Source organism: Pinus tabuliformis, chromosome 5_1 (assembly GCF_031772625.1).
Source record: "Pinus tabuliformis cultivar Carrire ecotype Pingquan chromosome 5_1, CPIR1, whole genome shotgun sequence".
Lineage (NCBI taxonomy): Eukaryota > Viridiplantae > Streptophyta > Pinopsida > Pinales > Pinaceae > Pinus > Pinus tabuliformis.
Window position 1 is genome coordinate 96,593,694 of NC_142305.1, and position 13,956 is coordinate 96,607,649.

A 13,956-nucleotide genomic window follows, 5' to 3' on the forward strand; every position below is an offset into this window, starting at 1 on the left:
TCCATTGAAACCTCCTCCCAACATTGGCTCAGAATGGATAAAGTTTGTAATAGACCCGATGTCTTAATTGTTTCAACTTTATTTTGTTGGCAAGCTTTTGAATATCTGATTTAAGGCCCTCCCAAAAAAATTCCTTCTTAACCCTGTGGTAAGTTTTTAAAAATCCTGAGTGCCCTCCTAAGGGAGAAGTGTGCAATTCCATAAGAATCTTTTGTTTTAGTTGGGAATTCTTACAGAGGTATAAGCGATCTTTGTACCATAATGAATCATTTTGCCAGCTAAATGTATCAGACGTACTGGAGTCTTGTTGTAACTTTCGAATAAGTGCCCACACTTCTTCATCATTCTTCCATTCCTCCCTTGATTCATATATATAATTTGGTTTGATAATAGAAATGGCACACAACAATGCTTCCACATCCTCATCCTTTCTTGAGAGTGCATCTGCCACCACATTTCTCTTCCCTTTTTTGTAGATGATCTCAAAGTCATTAACGCAACATCTTTGTGACCCACTTTTTTTGCTCTTTAGAGGATAATTTTTGTTCTAAAAAGTATTTAAGGCTATCATGATCCGTTGTTTCCTTGAAGTGTCTTCCCATTAGGTAGGGTCGCCATTTCTTAAGTGCATGGAGTATTGCCAACATTTCCTTCTCATAAATAGCTTTGTGTAAAAACTTTACCTTGATTGGACGACTTTTAAAAGCAATGGGTCTTTCCTCTTGCATTAAAACAGCACCAATTCCATTTCCTGAAGCATCACATTCCAGAATAAAGGTTTTTGTGAAGTCCAATGTAGCTAAGACTGGTGCTTGGCACATGGCCTCTTTAAGCTGCTCGAAGGCCTTTGTTGCTTCCGGAGTCAATGAAAATGCATCTTTCTTCAATAATGTTGTTAGAGGTGCTGCTATTCTCCCATAATTCTTAACAAACTTGCGATAATACCCTGTCAACCGGAGAAATCCTCATAGATGCTTTATGGATGTGGGGATTTTCCATTCCTTAATGGCTTTAATTTTTCTAGGGTCTACCTTAACTCCTTCATGAGATACAATATGACCCAGATATTCCACCTCTTGTACTCCAAAGAAACATTTGGATCTTTTTGCATATAATTGTTTCTCCTCCAATAGTTGTACCACCTTATCAACATGTTCAACATGATCCTTCCAAGACTTGCTGTAGATTAGTATATCATCAAAAAATACTAACAAAAATTTTCTAAGGAATGGTTTGAAAATGGAATTCATCAAACCTTGAAATGTGGAAGGTGAATTGGTAAGGCCAAAAGGCATGACCAAAAATTCATAATGACCCTCATGAGTTCTAAATGTTGTTTTCGGAATGTATTCAGTCTTCATTCTGATTTGATGATATCCTGAACAAAGATCCAACTTGGTGAAGTAAATTGATCCATGCAATTCATCCAGTAATTCATCAATGACAGGAATGGAAAACTTATCTTTAATAGTGAGCTTGTTGAGCTCCCTATAATCTGGACACATGCGCCATGATCCATCCTTCTTGTGCACCAATACTACTGGAGCAAAGAAAGAACTTTGACTCGGTTGAATTATACTAGCCTCTAGCATTTCTTCAACCATACGTTCAATTTCACTCTTTTGTGCATAGGGATATCTGTACGGCATAATGTTTGGAGGAACACTTCCTGGAATCAGATGAATAGCATGATCATGATCACGAATAGGTGGGAGACCTTTGGGAGTCTCAAATACATTGGAATGATTTTCCAAGACTTTTTGGAGATCTGGAGAAATAGATGATTCCAATGTGGAAACATCTAGTGAACATAATTGTGCAATTACACCTCTTTGTTCCTTTTTTAGAAGCTTTGTCATACTGTTAGAGCTGATTATCTTTCCTGGTTTCCCTACAATACCCCTTAATTCAACTTCCTTTCCTTCCACAGAAAATTTCATGAAAAGTTCTTGAAAATTAAAAGCTATTGTACCCAAGGATTGTAGCCATTGGACTCCTAGTACAACATCAACACCTCCCATTGGAATGGAAAGCATTGGGCTAGTCAATACATATTCTCCCATGGATAGCTTGATATTGTGGCACTTTCCAGAGCAATTTATTGTTCCTCCATTTGCAACCATCACTTGACACTCTGGTGCTGGATATAAGAAGAAATTCAATTCTTTTGCTACCTTACAATGAATAAAATTGTGGGTACTTCCTGAATCAATCAACACTATTACCTTTTTCTTCTTGATTTGTCCTTCTATCTTGATGGTTTGAGGACTGGTAATTCCCGCCAATGCATTACAAGATATGGTTGGATTCATTTCTTCTTTATCTAGGCTTTGTTCCTGGAGTATATCCTCTTCTTTTGACTTTTCTTGCTCCTTTTCGTCTTCCTCTTCACAATCTATGTAGAATAGTTTCTTCTCAGCACACTTATGACCTTTAGTGTATTTTCTATCACAACTGTAACAAAGCCCTTTTGCTATTTTTTCTTCCAATTGTTGTGGTGTCAACTTTATAGGTTGTGGAAGACTAGGGGCAGCAACACTTCCATCTTTATAGTTGTGAGTGGTATGCTTCCTGATTGCCATAAATTTTCTTTCCATTTTTCTTGCTAACCTGAATGCCTTCTCTAATGAATCAGGTTCCCAAAGGCGAACATCATGTTGGATATTATCCTTTAAAGTCCCTATGAAAACATCAATCCTATGCTCCTCTGGAATATTTTTTACCCTTATGTTCAATTTTTGGAACTCCTCAATGTGCTCCATTATTGAACCCTTTTGTTTGAGACTTATCAATTGGCTAAAAAAAGTGTTGCATTTTGTATCCTCATAATGTGCTATCAATTCTTCCGTAAAAATTGCCCAAGTGATAATTTCTTTATGAGAGCAAAGCCATTGATACCATACAAACTGATTTGGTTCCAAATATAAAGTTGCAATACGTACCTTTTGTGTGTTTTGCACATTATTGAGATCAAAAAATTGCTCCAGCTGTAATATCCATATTGCGGGATCCTTGCCATCAAACTTCCTCATATCGATTTTTGGAATATGGTGGGTCTTTGATCCCACATTAGAGTCTATGGAATCATGATTAACATTTCTTTTGTTCTCATCATGAGTTTCCTTTACTACCCTTTCACCATTAGTGACCTTTTCTTGTAGCAACTTATTCATATTTATCTTCAATTCTTCCATCTTATCATCCATGCTATCAATTTTAGCATCCATATTAGCTTCTACGCCTCTCTTTAAATAATCCACCTTAACTTATACACCTTTCTTTAAACCATCCATCTTAGCTTCTACATCTTTCCTTAAACCATCCATCTTAGATTCTGTTGCTTTTTGTGCAAGTGACACTTGTTGCACTTGGTCTCGTAATTTTGATATATCATGTTGCATTTCTTCCTCTTTTTCATGAGTCATGCTAGATCTTTTAGGTTTCTTACTAGGTGTTTGCATTTTTTTTCCTTGGGGCATCAATTACTGATTCAAACTAATTTTTCAAACCAAGCTTATGCAAAAATTTAAAAAAACTACACACCTTTTTTCACTTTGTAGAAGCTTGATATTGAATCTGATGCATCTCTGCAATTTCAGATCATCCAGTTCTGAAATTGTGACCTGTAGTAGCCATCTATGTCCTCTTTCCAATGCCACCAGTCTCCAAATTGGATTCTCCAAGGAAGAGTTATGCACAATATCCCAAGATGACCTGATCATAGACTAGTTCAGTAGAGTGAACTGGTACGACGTGCCACGAGCCACTGTTTCGACCTTTGGCTCTGAAAAATATACAAAAGAAACTACATTCCGTCCTCTTTTTGCACCTTCTTACGAAATTTCAATCTGATGCTCACAGAGAGAAAGTTATGACGATTTTCCCCAGTCATCTGTTTGGAATGTAATTCAGGAGTCTGCAAAAAGACTAACTTCCTTAGGTCATATCTCTACAAATATAGTGTGAAAAGCTCTGAAATTCGGATCCGAGATTTAGCGCGATTTCTTCTCAAATGGGTTTTTTTTTTTAGCTTCTGAAACATCACATAAAAAACGTTATAGGGAAAATGCCACGATGACTTGTTTGGAGCAGCGAAACCATAGAATCCAAAGCTCTGATACCAAATGTTATGAAACCAACTCAAGAAAAGATAGAAAAGATAGATCAATGCCTTAGAATTCAACCTCTTCGAGGGGGAAACCTCCCTTACATTACATAAATGAACAATTCTTGGATGATTCAAATGACAAAACCTCCTTTCTATATATAGGAGTCTAAGGAGTCACAATATAACCCAGTCGACCTAACAATAATAATATACAGCCACAAAAATAAAAATAGAGGGATTCTATGGGGCACAGTAATAACAATATGGGCACAATAGGGGCATAACAATATTAATAAGGGATACAACTACAATAGTAATGGGGTAATCACTAGTATTATAGGGACCCAACATATTCCCTCTCTAGACCTCATTCTATTTATTGAAGGAACTCCTTCTTCTTCTTTGCAAATAAGAAAATCGCAATTCCTAAAACTCGAAGAAGAAATAGAGAAAGCCAAAATCGTACATGCCCATCATTAATAGTTAATTAAATCTTCCTTTGATGTAAATTATGCAAGTCCAAAATCGTTTCAACTTGGACACCTTGCATTGAAAGGAGATAAATCACATGAGGAAAAAGGTAAGAATACCAAATTCCAAAGAATGTGGCTTGAACCATTTCATATTACAGAAAAAATTGGCCCATGAAAGTTTCTATTGCAAGATTTATCAAGAAAGGGAATTTCTCTACCTGTGAATGGGTAGATTTTGAAGAAATATTTTTCATATGAGATAGCCTCTTCTATCCCTTGTACATTATCTCCTTTACTTTTCCTAGGAAAATAAAAGTTATATAGTATTTACTTTTGGCCTTACAATAACAAATTTCTCGAAATATTTTGATTTTTTGCCTTTATAAGTAAATAATGTTAAGGAAATAATTATAAAATTTGAAAATTAACTAGGTTCTATCTCTTTGAAATTTGTTTGTTTCCATGAAACTTATTTATTCTTTGAGAAAAATCCAACTTTATAATGAAAATTGTGTTCTACTATCGATCAAGAAAAGTATCTTTAAGAAAGTAAATACTCTTTGTAGATAAGCATCTTCAACTCTATAATTTTCATCCAGAACTCTTAAGGAGTCAATGATTCTCCCCGTCTAGAAATTTTTTCTCTTTTTATAGTGTAATTCCTAAATATACAAAAACTTAAAATATAAGAAGTCTCATCAAGAGCCTCCTTACCATGTTCATAAGGACATAATAGATTGAGATTACTAATACTGCATACCAAAACAGGGTAATGGCTTGAGATTATTTTAATCAAAATCAAGGGGTCTCATCACGAGCTAGCTTGTTCAGTTAAATTACAACCAGTGAATTGCATTGTCGCTATTTGGTGACCAAACCAATACAATGACCTTTAAGTAATAAAAATAAAAAGAAAATTGTCCAAAAAAAGTTATAAAAAAATATAAAAGGAGAAAAGAGGAGAATAATTATATGATTTTGAATTTCTCTCTAAAAATTGCACTCTTATCTGGATGGGACACATAATTATTGTTGGTTAAAAGGTAACCTTGTTGAGGCTATGGATGCCTGCCGGTAACAGAGGCTCTACCTGTGACAAATGAGTACATCTAAAAGGTGATTTGCAAAAGTCCCCTACTTTATCTTTAAAATATATAGACAAAGGAATTTTCATTCTTAGGAGGATATCAAATGAATTGTAATTAGGAGAGTTGTTTTTTTTATTCAAAGAAATTTACGTATCTTAAATTTAATGTAATTCATATTCTTTATTTTGAATGTTTTTAGAAACTTCAAAATTATCAGAGATAACGCGTTCTTCCAGTGAATCGCCAATTGTTGTACTATTAAACAACCCATCCATTTTTTATATTAATACTTAGTATTGTATTAATAAATGGGGACCAGTTAGAAAAAATCAAAAAATTAGAAAATAAGAGCTCTGCTTTTGAAAACATTTGGAATAAAAATTTAGAGAAACATAAGATATCAAACCAAGTCACTTTGTGATTAGGCATTCCCGTTTTATCGCAAATCATAGGATCCAAAGTAACAAAGGTTAGTTGTGATTCAGAATCTGTGAAATGTGATAAAAGAAACCCCCGTAAAAGACCCAAAGGTAGCATTGAACTTTTTATAACACCTAAGGCTTAAGATATTCCTTAAAAATATTTATCACAATCGCATTGCGACTTTTTATAAGGGCACAAAACATGCAAAACACAAGAAAATGCGATGTGGTCTAGCCCAGATGGAATATTAAAATTGTTATAAACTTCAATTGGTTTCAACATATCGTAAATGTATGTTTTAATGGAATAAGCCTCTGCATAAAGGAAGCACGTTCTAAAAGGTAAAAATTATACCACTCATCACAAATTGCAAAAAGCTAAAGAAACTTTGAATCTCTCTATTCACAATTTCCGATATTGTGATAATACAATAAATGTGATATTGAGATTTGTGAATTTGCGATTTTGCGATATTCCGATTCATCGCAATCACATGATCAACATTTCACGTAACCTACACCAATTTGAAATGTTATTTATAAACTTGCGATGTGATATTCTGACAAGTCATAAAGGAAATCACATATAAGCCTTAATGCATAGTTAATGAGGTTTAATTGCATTTACTATTTTAACGACTCAATAAGATAGATATTTTTTTCCGTGTTTGAAAGAAAAGCTTCATCCTTACATTCTTTCAGAATTTACTGTTCCATTGTGCTTCTTCCTTCATTTGCCACTATGCATTTTTTATCCTATTTTCTCCATTACCCAAATTTTATGGAAGTTCCGAAGAAGACAATGCTCCCAAAAATGGTTGAGAAAGGAAAAAAAGCTATAGAGGTTATTGCATCTAAGGAATCAGAAATGCTTCCACTCTTCTCTAATACCACCTATAACAAGGATGGCGAGACTATATCCTAGGAGGCCATGTATAATTTACTAAAGGAAGAAAACCCAAGGCCTCTAGAAACTAAAATAACAATAGATGCCATAGACTCATCTGACGCTTCTTATTTCGATGCAACGTGTTCTTTCCTATGAAGGATAGCTACAAGACCAAAAATATTACCATACAAGAATATGGTAATATGGATTATTGATAATGTGGATATTTCGGATATAACGTTTAGAAATTCCAGGCATGAAGTCATGGGGTCATTCAAACTAGACGATTTAAGCTAAATGTACCACCTGGCACAACCACATAATATCTATGATAAATACTTTATTGAGAATTTTTCCAAATAAAATGAATACCTGATGGATGTTATGCATAGTTGGATGTCTGACTCCAATATGTTCAGGCAGGAGAAAACTAGTATGTACCCCATTGTACCTTTGCCAGCCCCGCACAATTTTGCAGGTGCAATGTTCTGTAGGCTATTTGGAAAATATGATACCACCAATTTTTCTATTGAATGGGTTCCATTCATTGACATGGTTGTAGATTCTATGATTATGAACTGGAGTAATATTTTGTTAGACAATCTGGCTATGGCCATTATATAATACAGACATGATAGAATTGTCTCCACTTGGGTTATCCCTCCCTTTTACATGAGTGCTTATGTCATGGATGTTATATGTTTTTGTTCACATTTTTCAAACATGGGTTAGAAATGGAGTTTAAAGGATCGTGCACCCATTCATGTTTATCATATGGGAATCATATTTTGGCTCACATTTTTATAAAATTTTCATGGTATCATGTTGCCAATTTATCAGACCATTTTTTATAAGAAATCCCCGAGGATATCATAGGAAGAATAGATAAACATATTGCTAGTGGTGAGATAGTTTGGTGAGGAATTATTTACTTATATTAGAGTTTTTGGGAGTATTACAGCTCCCCATGTTCTTCCATATTATGTTCCAGATAAATTACTTGCAAGAGAGATTTCTAATCAAATAGTGGGTGATGGTATAACGAAAACCATCCAAGCACAGAAGAAATCCATCTAGCCTACCTTCCAGTTGTAATGTGTTTCTTTCACGTTTAATGACATTAGGCATGCATAAAATAAATATAGAACATAAAATCTCTAAATATGGCTACCATGCTAGGTAGACAATATGAACTTAACAAGGTCACCAAGAATTTCATTTCTATGGCCAAAATCAGACAATTTGTTCATGAAGATGATGAGTTTGATGATCTATTTGAGCAATCTAAGACATTTTCATAGGTTTTACATTTAGAATCAATAAAACACGACCCACCACACCTCAACCACTTCGACATATACATAAATAAAAGAGTGGCAAATGTCCCTTTGGACCTATTACAGAATGAAGAAACAGAGAACCTACTCCGAGCATAAGACTGGAGGAAATTTCCAAGCACAATTCTGATGACGAATCTCAACATAAGTGAGTTCGATGTTCAGAAGACTTTGAACACCAATATGAGAATAAGGAAGGAAGCCTTGAAGAAGACCCAGAACAGGACACAGAGCAAAACATTGAAGAAACGGCCGAAAATTTCCCAACTGAGGAGCATATGAAGACTAGCTCCACGCAGGTTCAAACAGAAAAGATGACAATCATTGATCTAGATCAGGAATGGGAAAAATTTAATAAAAAGCTTCAAACAAAGACCCGTCTTAAATGGACTTCTAGAATTTAGACTCCACAACATACTCACTAGGTTGTAAATCTAGAAACAACAATTCCGAATTTGTAAATACCCAAGATATAGAAATCATCCAAGGACACCCAACTCCAAAAATTATTTTAAAGGTTGAGGAAATAGCCCCACTGGACATATTCTATAGCCAAATTCATAAGGCTATAGTAAAGAGGAAAATGAATAAAATGAAGTTAGATGAATCAACAACAAAAACTCTTGGAAGCGAATCAGTGGAGGTAATATGGAAAGACGCCCCCGTTGGTCCATTAGAAAATCTTACAAATCTATCAAAATTTGTAGGCGCCTATGCAACTACAACAATTGATAAGGCAATAGAAGTTTGAATTTTTCTTAAAGAAAAAGAAGAAAGATTTCAACTATTGGAACAATAACTAGAACAAGAAAGATAGAGCACCAATAGGCAAGCACATATACAAATGGCACAACTTCAAAATGATTTTGAGCAAATGAGATTACAACATCAGACAAACATTGCAGAGAAGGACTCACAGATTCATCAAATGCAAACTATAATGAATAAACTCAAAGACCACCCTCAAACAAAAGAATTCATTAAAGAGGCACTTGAACTAAACTCTCTGTTGTCACAGCAACAGGAAATATTCTGTCAAAAAATCTCATTGATCAATCCCTATTGTGAAACAAGTGATAAATTAACCAATCAAGTGGTTGATCAGAGATTAGAATATGAAGAGATAAATAAGAGGATATCAAAGTAAATATCCTAAAAAGAATCTGAAGAGGGTAAAAAGTTTGATCTACCAAAGATTGAGGAGTCCGACAAGGATATATTAATCGCATATTGGGACATATAGTTAAAAAATGTTAAAAGTGTAGCAACAAGAGAAGCTAGTATGACAACCAATATCATTGAGGCTGTCAACGAAGACCTCCACATTGCCAATCTTGTCAAAGAATGCAGGCTAGAAGCTCTCCTAGACATCAAATAGTTAGAAGAATAGTGAAAAGAGGGTGCCAAAACAAATGTAGAGGAAATCAAACAATTGTCTAAGCTTGACTGGGAAACCTAATGGTAGTTTTTGGTAAAACCACACAGACATTGGATGACTCTACACTACCTAACGAATTCCACACAAAATATGGTGCCACCTCTCTTTGATTTTGTATTCATGGGAAAATTTATATCTAGAATTGGCCAACCACCCTAGGTGAAGCCAATGATAGACATCTACGAGCCCAAGGACCAAATGGCTGAATAGGACCATTCAATTCGAAGAAGCTTGTCATCATTTTATTTTCTATTTTCGTTTATTTCACTTATTTTGAGGAAGGTTGTTTGAAACCTCCTCATTTTTTTATGTAATAATGTATTTTTGATACATATGTTGTATTATTTAAACCTCTCTCATGCATTTAGAGAGGGGTCCAAAATTTTATCAAAAACACTTTGCAAGAGCTTGCACTTCTGTAATTTTGTGACTGTTTTGATGAGATAATTGGAACAAGATCTTGATTTTCTTAGAGATTGAAGCATACTCTACTGAATTTGCACTCATGTACTCTTAGAGTATATTTAAGTTGAAAAGAATGATATCAATATTGCTGACCTCATGAGTAGGACCTTTCATATCTGGTACTTATATCGTTATTATTGTGTTTTGTTTATGAATTAGCAACAATCTTTCTTATATTGTGTTATGTATGAAATCTGGGTTGTAGTTTGATATCAAGGAACTTTTGTATAAATGTTTTAGCCATAATTCTTTATTCAATACATGATCAATTGATATAAGTGATATGTTTTCCATAATTATTTTTCCCAACTATTTAGTCAAAATAATTATCATTAATGAATTCTTATCTAATAGCAATTAAATGATCTTTATTACCTTTTCCTTTAAGACATATTTGTAGATCGCATGATTTGAGTTATTCCTAGGTGTATATATCTATCTATCTATATATATATATATATATATATATATATATATATATATATATATATATATATATATATATATATATATATATATATATATACATATATATACATATATATATATATATAAATATATCTATATATATATATATATATATAGATATAGATATATATATAGATATATATTATGATACATGTTAGAATAGATACATGCATGTGTTTGTTATTTAATTAGATTATTTTTAGTTAGATCATTTGCCATTATATCTTATATCAAACCAACATCATCATCATATCAATTATTGCTGGGAAACTAGTCCCATTATTGCTAGTCAGAGCCAACATACCAAATGGAAAAGAAGCTTCTTTGAAGGTCCAAAATGGGTGGTTATCCCCCATGTTGTTGCAATAAAATTCTGGGGCTTCAACAGAAAGGAAAGAACAAGAAGAATAAATAGAATAGAAGCTAAGAAAGGATGTCGAGGAGAAAGTAGACAAACTCATGGGTAGTTGAAATACCTTGCCACTAAATGAGTGAAGGACAAGTATCCTCAAGAGTGCTTTAAAATTTGTAACTAGCTTTGGTCTTCAAAATATCTTATGTATTCTTGATTCAATGCATATAGTGTAAGAGAGAAAAGAAAAAATATTAATTTTATTTTATAGAATGAGTTTCTTATTTTGCTGAAGCAAGAGTCGGTCTTCTATTCAATTGTATCGAAAAAACAAATTACATAAATTAAACAATCCCAAAGGAGATGTGGGCCATAGAGTTAACGGGCCACACAAAGTCTTGGGCGTCAAGCCAAAGGCTCAAAATCCAGGCCAAGGGCCCACAAAACAAAACTACAAGACCTTCAAAATATAATCAATTGCCGAGACCATTTGATCTGCCTTCAGAGATCTGATGGACGAGTCTCTTTATCATAACGAAAACATGCAAACTCATTAATTCTTGAATCGGGCCTGATGAGGAAACAAAGACTACATTATAAAGATTTTGGGTTCGCCTGGGGGGTTAACCCTCGAGCATGTAGTCCGCCAGAGATCTACCGATCCCAACGTTGCTGAGAAACAAGCACGAAAGATAACACCGCACCCGGACCCGAAGTCAAATAAAGCCATCATTTATTTAAGTTCGGGTCCAACTGGCATGGTAACCTCCTTGCAAGTTGCCATGCGAAAGCCCTAGGATTGCTTCAAATCTACCAAACTACTAGCACATTAACCAAATGCCTAGAAAAGCTAATTCAAAGGTCATCTTATTCAGAGAATTTAGTTTTCATGAAAAGACTTGTCATTTAAATAGACTCCCTCCCAATAAATTTGGGTATGAAGAGTTCTGAGTACAAATTCCCGCCCAAAGACCAGATATCCATGCACTGCTTCACCGTAAAATATAAAAATTCCCCTGTTTCCTTTAGTCTACATCCTTCTATTTTCCCCTACTTTGATAGAGCTCTCTATCTGTGCTCACCTGTCTAAGACATTCTTCCATCAATTTGCCTTGGGGATCTCTATCCAATCATAAATTTTATTGCTCTTAGCATAGAGCACGCCTTCATTAGCTAATATTTCTGCTACTTTGTTGGTTGTTCGGTGTACATGAGTAAAAATAAGGGTTCTCATGTTCTGCAGGTGGGATTGAATCCATTGATACACTTGCAGAAGCCACCAATGCCTTGAGACTTTATCTGGAGCAAAGCCATAGAAAAATTTCTCGACCAAATTAATAATGAATTCAGAATCAACTTCAATTATTGTATTATGGATATTTGAGTCCCTCAAGATTTCGAGACATTGGTCAAGGGCCATATGCTCTGCCATATTGTTAGGGCTTTTCCCAAATGGCTATGAAAGATTATTTTTATGAAACCCTTTTCATCTCTTATTACTCCTCCATACCCCGCCATAACTGGGTTTCCTTTTTAGGCCCCATCTATATTGCATTTCAAAAATCCCTAGGGTTGGGTTGCCAAAAATCCTTATCAGTTATTAGATGACATACATTCATGTTTTTTCCCTATGGGACAAGCCCCTGAAGACCCAAATGCAGTAGTATTTGCACATCCGTATCTTTAGGTTAGTCATTAGGGGGTTTTTTAATGAGGGTTCCTACGGTTTCATTGATCTGTCTTAAAATTTGAGCCATGATGTTCTGGGGAGAACCTTTCCTATTCTTGAATATTTTATTGTTGTGTTCTTTCCAGACATCCCAGATTAGAAAGCCTGGAACTAAAGCCCAAGATTTGTTGATTATTTCATTGTCCAAGAAATTTTCCTCCACTTCTTCAAATTACTAGTAATGCTGCCCAAGTCCCTGTTCATTTGTCTGAATATTGAAGCTACCCAGTTCCACAAGGTGGAAGTGAATGGGAAGAGGTTGAGTAGGTGAACAATAGCTTCTTCTTGTAATTCACATAGCTGGCATCTAGATGGACCAGATACCAATCTTTTCCTATGGTTTTTTCCTAAGTCAACATTTTTTTTATACTACACTAACCACGTGAACATTTTGATTTTCATCTAACTTTGGTTCTGCCGTAGGTCCTTCCATACCCTATCAGGGTTTGGATAGTCAATTCCAAGGGCTATGCGCTTGGCCTCTTTGAGGTTAAAGTTACCTTCATTGTTATTGCCCCATCTTAGCTAGTCAGAATTTGCTGTTGTCAGACTCTTTCTTTGTTCCAAGATGGCCGTTAAAGCTTCTGCTTATGCCTTCAACGGGGAGTCATCATTGTATACCAGGTTCTTCCATATTTTCCATTTTCCCTCACTTCTTACTTGATCCTAGAAGTCATTTACCCTGTGTCACACTTTGCTGTCAGTATTTTTATTGAGATTGGCGAATTCTTCTCTTAGCAGTTTAGGTTCCTATTGCAAGTTATTTTCCCAAAACCAAGCAAGGTTTCCATCTTGTATTTCCCAGAAACTGTGTTTCTGAACAATGGCTCTATTCTCCCAAGATTTTTTCCAAATGTGGGAGCCTTTGATGAGCCCAGACATTCTGATGTGATCCCTTTCTTGCTAATTGTTTGCATATTTCTGTTTCCAAATTTTGGCCCAAGGTGAAGCCGAATCTTTTAGCCAAAGATACATTACAACAAATACCAAGTTCATACCTGAACTTAGTAAATTTATTCTGCCAAGCGGTTTGGTGAAAATGTCGGAGATTTGATCTTCGGAAGGACAATAAACTGGTTTGAGGACATCTTTGGCAATGAGAGACCCGATATGATGATACTTGGTGTCCACATGCTTTGTCTTTGAATGAAAAACTGGGTTCTTGGCAAGTTTGATGGTTGACTGGC